The 9460-nt window shown below is 39.6% G+C and overlaps 1 protein-coding gene and 1 long non-coding RNA gene across 2 annotated transcripts in view; both read right to left on the reverse strand.

Moving 5' to 3' along the window:
• Positions 1-9460, reverse strand: part of LOC135260544 (NXPE family member 2-like) — a 136218-nt gene that overhangs the window by 4858 nt on the left and 121900 nt on the right. The gene's annotated exons all lie outside the window — the stretch shown is intronic.
• LOC135260562 (uncharacterized) lies at positions 7-2837 on the reverse strand. The gene is made up of 3 exons (XR_010331661.1): positions 2295-2837; positions 917-1031; positions 7-528 (listed from the first exon to the last, which is right to left on the reverse strand). It is a non-coding gene; the product is annotated as an uncharacterized LOC135260562 (long non-coding RNA).

Here is a 9460-nt window from a genome sequence, read left to right on the forward strand (position 1 = left end):
TGTTTTTTGGCAGTTACCTGTACATTTGCTTCTACATCTCACATGGAAATTAATGCAGAGAACATTAGCCATCATATGAAATCTGAAGACAAATTAAGAAGCTCTGACCCTTGAGTAGTTTCAGTACAGAGGCCATAGTAGTGTAGTGTGGAATGTTTTCTATATTTATCCCACCTGTGCATTTTAGATTTGTGAAATGAATTGTGAAATTTTACTGATGAAGGCAGTAAAATATTTAGCCTTATTCATATCATTAAAAATTAAGTGAAGGTGTTTTCTGAACGTAATGAGCTTTGATACTGACATAGTTTTCATATGTTCTGTCTTCTGTTTGCCAAAGTGGCATTTTCAGACTAAGCTCACAATAAGAAATTAAGTGGCTATTACCATTAGGCTCGTCCAGTTGTAATTTATGCTAAAATACAAATAAAAACAAATAGCAAAAACAATAATGAAAAGTAGTGTCTTGATCAACAAGCTGCTTCTGCATCGTACAGGCACTGGAGCAGGATGTACTGGTTGAGTACTCTGTGAAAACATTTATGAAAATATATTTTATTCATTATTATTCATTCATGACTTAGTGCTGCTAAAGATGGGCATTGTGACCTGATGGTAGATAATCCTGACCCCTAACTCCAATGAATAATCCACCTTAATCATTTCATAAAGTTACACAACCTCTAACAATTAAACATGTACACAATTACAAATGCAGTAGTATGTAGCAATTCCACGTTTAACTAAAGTGTAATAATAAAAGTATTTGACTTCCTGATATCTCGAGTGTCCTAATAATAATGTATTAATTTTACTTTGAACAAATAGCATGATCAAAAATCAATTTTCCTTTACTTAGGCCTATTTCATGGGGGGGGGGGGGGGCTGATTCTACTTATGGAAATAAACCAATTACCATGATGGCTGTTCACAAAAATGAGTGAGAAATGACTGAATGCTTCTTTGGATAATTATACATCCACCTCAGAATACAAGGCTCCTCTTCTGCATGTTCATGGTGATGTGGTTTTCTGTAAAACAAGTGAATCCACAGAAAAGTAATTATTACTGAAATGGTGTTTATTAATCAGTGAATTCTGATAACTGGGACAGAAATCTGATGAACTGACTAATACACGCTCAATAGGCTAACAGTTCCAGACTCGGCACAGTGATGAATACTTTGTGATAAAGTTCCAAGTCCCAATAAAACATTTCTACCAAATGTGAACCACTAGCGTATGGCAAAATGGAGATAGTGGGCTGCAGTGGAGAGCAGCACACACAGGCGGGCTCCCTGTCTAACAGTCAAGTGGCATCCAGAAGAATGTACAACTCTTTAAATTAGTCGTGGTTTGGAGATGGTAAAGCTGGCAACAAGATGGATGAGCTGAGCGACCGTGCTGAAGAACATGTCTAGCTGGTGGGCCATCTTGGTACAGACAACAGACCATCGCCAAATTACAGATGACATCAAGCTGGAGCAGAAGCTGATTCCAGCCAGATTCCATCTTAAGATGGTAGCTGGAATTTCTACCAGGGAATAACTACAGGACACCATGGAAAAACATTTTGAAACATAACACCTGCCGAAGAGACTGGACAATGTGTGGGATGCACTTTTGGGATGCAATAAAATGTATTTAATTAGTGATTTAAAAAAAAAATGAACATCTTGCACATCAGTACACACACATACGCTCACAGATGAACATACATGCCTGAGCATTCAAGATTACAGCGGCAAATTTCAGGGGGGGAAAAAAGTGTCAGCAAAAACTGGTCGAGCGGGTTTAAGATGTATGTAAGATGTATGTAAGATGTACTACACTTGTTGCTAACCCACCAGCTTGACTACCGGCTTACTCTACCAGCTTTGTTCAGCTACTGTATGACCAGCTGGAAGTGTTAAAACACAGCTTAAACCATTTCAGACCATCTTAGAATCCCAGCTGGTATTAATAGGAATTTTCAACAGGGCCACGGTTCCACATCACTATCTATGTCTTTAAAAATATCATCAATACTGTTATCTGAAAAAAATGTTATTTCCTGTTTTCTGTTTGAGGCGCGTTGAAAAAGTTTTTCTAAACATTAAACATACGTTTCAACCACAGTGTTGACAGACATATAATAGAGCACACATTATCATAGACTCGGATCATACATTTCTAAATTAGACAACGTTATTTATATGTACATTTACACGATTGAGAGACTTATAATAAACTCCTGTGTGAATGAGATTATTAATCCATGTGTTAAACATTAATTTAATTGAAAAAGTAACTTACCCGATTCCATAATGTCAGGAGTAGGTATAAATGTAATGCGTTTATTTACAAAATTGTTATGAACAATGCTTTGGCGAACCTCATTGGGGTGAGAATAAATCTTTGATGGCACGAAATGCGCTGACTGTATCGAAGAAGTTTTTCTTTTTTCACAAATTCTATGAAAAACGTGCAAATAACACTTCTAAAAGAAACGGTAAAGGCAAAGATATGACAAGTAGTGTTCGCAAAGCAGAAAGTGAGGGACTACTTGGTTTCCGCCGCCAAACTCTCTGGGATAAGGTCTGTCACTCCGAATTGTCCGCACGGACTGGAAGACTACTCTTGTGGAACACAGAGAGCATCAGTGGCACGAGGTTTTCTGCGTAGCTACGCGTAAAAAGGGCAGAGCGAGCGCAGCCAGAGGCGCGTCCTCTGGCAATCCTCAGGTGTTAACACTGACAGTACAGAATGTAACCCAAACTGCCTTTAATTATGAGAGAACCAAAGCTAAAATCAGACCTGTTCTCACGCATGGAGACACAGAAAAACATACACACTCGTTTTACGAGCAGACTATTGCAACGCACCTCTCTCTGGGCTTCCTAAAGACACATTAGGACAGTTGCAAATCATTCATTGCTACTGCTGGAGTCTTAACAAAAACCCCAGGAAGAGAACACACCTGTTTTGATGTCCCCCGTTTATCCGTTAATTCCAGAATTGATTGAGAGATTATTTTATTTTATTTTTTATTTTTTTTCTGTCCATGGACCTGCGCCTTTATATATTGCTGACCTGCTTCCTAAATGTATTCTGAGCAGAGCCCTCAGATCCTCCTTTTTAATAAGTATCCAGGGCTTAGACCTATGACGAGACCCCCCCACTGCTGGAATAATCTCCCACCTGCTCTAAGCACTGCTGAAATTGTAGAGATTTTCACAAGTCAACTGAAGAACCACTTTTTTCTCGCCTAGTGCACTAAAAACCAGTAGGACTGGGGTTTGGGGGCCACATTCCTCAGACTGTTTGAGGCTATAACCAGGCGTAACTGGTGTGACTGCTCCCCCACCCCCCCCCCCCCCCACCCCAAATGACTACTTTGTCATGGTTTGACATAGTTGTCATGAATGGTAGCCATCGAGCTGTCGGTTTTGCTACCCACGCAGCCATTTGCATTGTGCAGTGCGATTGGCTTTGCTACTTACTCAGCTACTTGTGTTGTGTAGTGTAATTGGTTTTGTGACTAGCTGAGCTAGCCACAAAGCTAATTGTGGAGCTTGTGACACAGTTAAAGCTTGTGATAAGAGCTTGTCACTGTCATATGGCAAGCCGTTTTAGCTTTAATTCATTTCTAGAGGATATCGCAAATTCAAATTCTAGTTAGAATGCTAATTCTTGATATCAGATATTCAATTGTAACTAGTTATAATGTATATTTCTGATATCAGAAATTCGATTTTACCTAGTTAAAATGCATATTATTGATATCGGAAATTGAATTTTAATTAGTTAAACTGCCAGTTCTTGATATCGGAAATCCTATTTTAACTAGTCAGATTGAAAACATTTTTCTCATTCATTTCAATGGGAGTTGGAATTTGACCTAGTTAAAATGCCAATTTCTGATATCAGAAAATCAATTACTGATATCAACAATATAATTTCAACTAGTTAAAATACCTATTTCTGATATCAGAATCAGAATCAGAATCAGAATCGTATTTTATTGCCAAGTACATTTGCACATACGAGGAATTTGTTTTGGTCAACACACCGAGGCAGCCATCTGCGGCGCCAACTTATTAGATGAGAAATGAGAGAACAGGAGGAAGGAGGAGGAAAAAAACAGTCCTTTCAATGAAACGAGAGGGCACTCGTTTCATTGAAACGAAGAAAAACCTCAGCACATAGCAACATCATAAAAACATTACAAACATTACAACAAAACTCGAAGACTTGCACATGTGGTAGGGGGTAGGCTGTCGGGGAGGGGAAGTGTCGCAGCACAGACACTGGGGGGAGCGCGCAGCCGCTCAGGCGCATCGCATCAACCCTCAGCAGACTGCACTGTAACGGGGGAGGGAGGGGGGGTGGGAGCCAAGAAGGCGTTGAGTAGGAGGTGGTGTGTGTGTTATGTATCTTCGTGTGCGTGTGTGTGTAAGTCCATGGACTTCATCTCCACCACAGTCTCAACATTGTCTCTGCCGTCTGATACTGATGACGAGGACACGGCCGTTGCCGCGGAGACGACCTCGAAGAGTCCTGATCCAGAGACAAAGTTCCATATCAATATCATTAATTCAATTTTAACTAGATAAAATTGGAGTTCTTAATATCAGTAATGGAATTTTAACTAGTTTGAATTAGAATGTCAAATTTTAACTAGTTAAAATACAATTCATAATATCAAGAATTCCTATTTTAACTAGTTAAAATTTAATTCTTGAAATCAAAAATGAAAGGTCCCATTGAAATGAATGGGGAAAGCGCTTGAATTATAACTAGTTACAACTGAATTTCTGATATCAAGAACTTGCATTCTAACTAGTTAGAATTGAATTTGTGATATCCTCTAGAAATGAATTAAAGCTAAAACGGCTTGCCATACTGTCACAGCTCACAAGCAAATTTTCATGATTTGAACTGTGAGGGTAGCCAAAAAATGTCAAATAAATAGATAACGTGCAAAATTGCATAAAATCTGTGGATAAATAAGTCTTTTGCATACATATATATCAAACATAAAAAAATAATGAGACTAGCTGAATATATTTGCTTTAAAATTATTTTAGAAAAGATGCTATGGTGTTGATTAAGGCATCATTAGGAAAAGACAGAAATACTACAACTAATAACATTTTTTATCACAGCTGGCTATCAGTAGAAATGTCAAAATAACAATGTTGTCAAAATAATAATATGGAAGAATCAGCATAATAGCATTTTATAGTAATAGTTGTAATCTCACAATAAAAATGCAATCTAAACAATGACGGTGAATTAATGTAATCCTAGGTCAAGGTGTAATAGCCTACTCTGGCACATCTGTTCTGTTCTGTGTGGACGACATAGCTCAGGAGGTAAGAGCGGTTAACACTTAACCCCAAATTGCTCCCAACCTTGCATGGCAGACTTTCACTGTTGGTGTGTGTGTGTGAATGGATGAATGAGAGGCGTCAAATTGTAAAGCGCTTTGGGTAAAAGTGCTATATAAATGCAGTCCATTTCTGTCCTGGCAACTCTCTCAGGATGAGTCAATCACAGCCTCATACCCGTTCATGCCAGGGTGTGCACGTTTAAGCAATTGTGCGCACTATGAAACACTGTAAAACCACGAGGAGCAAATTGGAATTAAATAAATGTTATATATTCTGTGTTGCCTGTCTAAAAGTTCTGTCTAAAATAATTTAATTTGGCCAGGGTAGTTCAGGATAAATTCGTAGTTTTGAATAGACTTCAATGGGGTAATTAGCTTTTTTGGAACCAGAGGCTTACTAAACTGCAATACCTCGAGTAACCACTTGAGTTTGCTAAATCCAGGGAGAATGGCAATCCCCGGTCCTCTGTGCTAATGATGCCCTGTTTATGCACAGCTACGCAGAAAACCTCGTGCCACTGATGCTCTCTGTGTCCCACTCGGTCCAGGAGCCACGCTCGGCAAGCAGAAGACCTTAACCAGAGAGTTTAATCTGTCGCTTTCTGCCCTGCGAACACCGCTTGTCATATATTTTCCTTTACTCTCTCTTTTGGAAGTATTCTCAGAACAGAAAATTAAACAGAACAAGTGAAATGAAGACATTACTGTTCAATACCGGATTTCCATGGCCTATAGGCTACATTAAAGCGTAAATTATTACCGAATCAAGAACTGTGTTGGAAATTCTTAAAGTCCGTTATATCGGGAGGTAATAATTCCAGGAATTATTTTAATTTACAATGAAACTGAAATTATACGCTACATAAGTAAGTGGGCGTCAGTAAGTAGGGCTAAGTAATCCGACAGTTTAATGCCAAATCGTACTCTATTAAAAAACATTTTCAATACGTCTCAAGCATGCAAAACGAAAAATAATCATTTTTGTTTCGAATGGTAGTATTGATGATATTTTTAAAGACACGAATAGTGATGTGGAACCATGTTTTATGTGTATGTACTTTGTGTGTGCCCTGCACTCATGCATGTAATGCATGTAATTCACCCCAGTCGTTTTTTTTCCTCTGACAATTGTTGCCCTAATCTTTCTATGCTTAGGCATATCTGTTCACTCATCATCGGTGTGCGTATTCAGTGCAATTCAAGATATTTTATTATTTGCCTTGTGAGGAACTTCTTGCGTAACGAGGCAGAAACATTCAACGCAATCACGCAACACAGTTAAAATACATACATATATATAACAGGATGCAAAGCAAGAGAAATGCTAAAGACTAGAGGTTTTAAAAGAACATAATATTCCATTGTTGGTGTTATTCAGGAGTCTGATGGGTGCAGGGACAAAAGTGGACACGGCCCTCTTGGTCTTCAGTGACAGGGGGCGGAATCTTCGCCCCGAGGGCAGAAGTTAATACTCGGCGTAGATTTGGTGTTGCGGGGGTCCCGTGCGACTTGTTCTCCCTTCCTTCGGGCCTGTTTTACAGAGATGGTCTTGGCAAAATATCTTTCTGCTTTAAGTGGGCTCAGGTTCACCCCAAATCAGGGAACCAAACCAACCGTGGATACCGAATTTGAGAACTGATTCAATAAAGCAGCTGTAAAAAGCCTGTCGATTAGGACTTACATGCCTGCAGGCTTCTCAGTTTTCTCAAGAAGAAAAAGCGCCTGTTGACATTTTGTGCAGATCTGTTCAGCATTAATCTTAAATGCGAGCTTGAAGTCTATTATCGTACCAAGGTGCAGGTACTCCTCTGCCCACTCAGTCCATCCAGTCCAAGCTATGGGGCTGGTAGGAGTGTGTCGGAGGTCTGTGACCTTCGTCTTTGAAGCGTTGAGGTTGAGGTGATTGTCCTCACAGCAGCCAGCAGAAGTGGCTACCACAGACTGGAGCTGCATATGCGAGTTTGATACATCCAGAATTACAGTATAAATAGAGTATTTAAAGAAGAGCACATCTAGTTCAGTGCCCCTGCAGTCGTCTGTGTACAATGTGAACAGCACTGGGGATATCGATATCACAGAGCCCTGGGGACTTACTGTTGAGGAGGTTTTGACAGACCTGCAATGGCCATTGAATTTAACCTGTTTATATTCTGTCTGTCCATAAAGGCATAGACTACAGTATCACGTGTGGGTTTACACTCAACTTGAATAGTCTGCGACCTATAGGATGGGGTTGGACAGTATTTAAATTTCCTTGAGCAGTCAAAGAACACCACCCCGGCCTGGGTGTTATGTGTCTCATGGTGACAAGGCACACAGTGCAGTAGAGTGAGGAAGACAGGGTCATCCACACACCTTTCTATCTTTAAAGCACATGGAAGCTGATCCATGGAGGTGCCTATATCCTCCTGCAGTTTTGAAAGATCCTTCCTATCATAACATTACATTACTACTGACGTCAGTGCCGCTAAACGGAAATCAGTGTTGCAATCGGGGTTACTTTTCTTAGGAATGGGGCAAATAACAGGATTTCCATGTGAAGCGCTGGAGTGCTCCACCAACGAGCTGTTAAACCACTCACAGAAGGTCCCAGACAACTGACTATAACATGTTTGAGTCGACCAGTTAGCCTGCCTGGTCCTGGTGCATTGTAGGGATTTACATGTTTAAAGGGAGGTCTGACAAGGAACAGTCTTCTGTAAACCGCCTTACCACAGTCTCACAGAATTTCTATCAATGAAAACTTAACGACTACCTGGGACTCAGTCCCTGTGATTTTGACTTTCACTGAAGCGAACTTAAAAAAAAAAAAAAAAAAGGATCTGAGAATTGTACTGTATTGCTCGTGTGCGCATATTGCTGTCAAGATTCTAAAGCTTTTCCATATATGCCAGGATATGAAGTAGCACCTGCAAAAGTTCACTCACAGTTTCTAAATGAACGCACGTTGGTCTGAATAAATTGGAAATTTGTAAGAGTAAGCATTCTACCAGTTACAATAGCATTCTTGCAACAGTGTCAGTTTAGTTTTCCAGGAATGACGGTATAGAGAGTAGCTGATCTAGTCATAGCTTGACTACATTTATTATTTAGCCTCTGTTTTTAGTACAATTCAGTGGTTGGCTTGCTAGCTATCCGTGGTAACGAACATGCTGCGAGACCATTTTGACTTAAATCGAATTTTGATGTTAGGTAACCTGGTCGAGGTACCAGAAAAAATGCTTTCATTACTCAGTGGTAGCCTGTAGGGTTTGGGGTATTTGCTGGAATACTTACCTTACATTTCCATTGCAGTGGAATTGCATATTTTGTGTTTCCATTACAGTTGACGCCTCTGGAAATTTTCCTCAGTGCAGAACGTTCAAACTGCATAATGCTCAGCTGTTCATGCATTATCCCACTTGTGCAACAGCGCACCAAAATTGCAATTAAAACATGCATTTTTTCAAAATATATTTTTTCTTTATTCTGTTCATATTACATGAAGAAATATACGCTATTTTAATGTGTCTCTTCTTTTTTACACACTGTACGGTAAATTTGCTGCTGCTTTTGTTTGTGTTGATCAGATTAACCTACAGGGTCCAAGTTAAACTACGCGGTCGCTCCCTGCACTTGGAACTGTAGTTCCTTCTAGGGTTGTCAACACACTTGTCCCTGGTTACGATTATACACTTTGTATGTCGCTCTGGATAAGAGCGTCCACCAAATGCCTGTTATGTAATGTAATGTAATGTAAATTAATGAATGGAGACCAGTTCCAACACATAGCCTAGTTGTACCGTGTGTAGCCTAGCCTTTATGAAAAAATCAGAAGATCAAGTAGGCACATATCTGACATGTAATCGATCAATCCATTACTGGTACCGATCCCTAGTTTTCACAAAGAGCTCAGTATTACCAGGTAGCTCCGCTAGGTGACTGACTAGAAACTGCTAGGTAGCAAGTATCTTGATCAAGGCTTTTAATAGCCCAGACCTAAATATGAAAATATATTAATCAAAACTGAAAGTAAATAGGTGAGGTTATGGTTATTGAATGTCTTTGCAAAAAGTGTCATGTCTGATGAAAACTGAGGTAAAACAGC

Source organism: Anguilla rostrata, chromosome 8, assembly GCF_018555375.3.
Source record: "Anguilla rostrata isolate EN2019 chromosome 8, ASM1855537v3, whole genome shotgun sequence".
Lineage (NCBI taxonomy): Eukaryota > Metazoa > Chordata > Actinopteri > Anguilliformes > Anguillidae > Anguilla > Anguilla rostrata.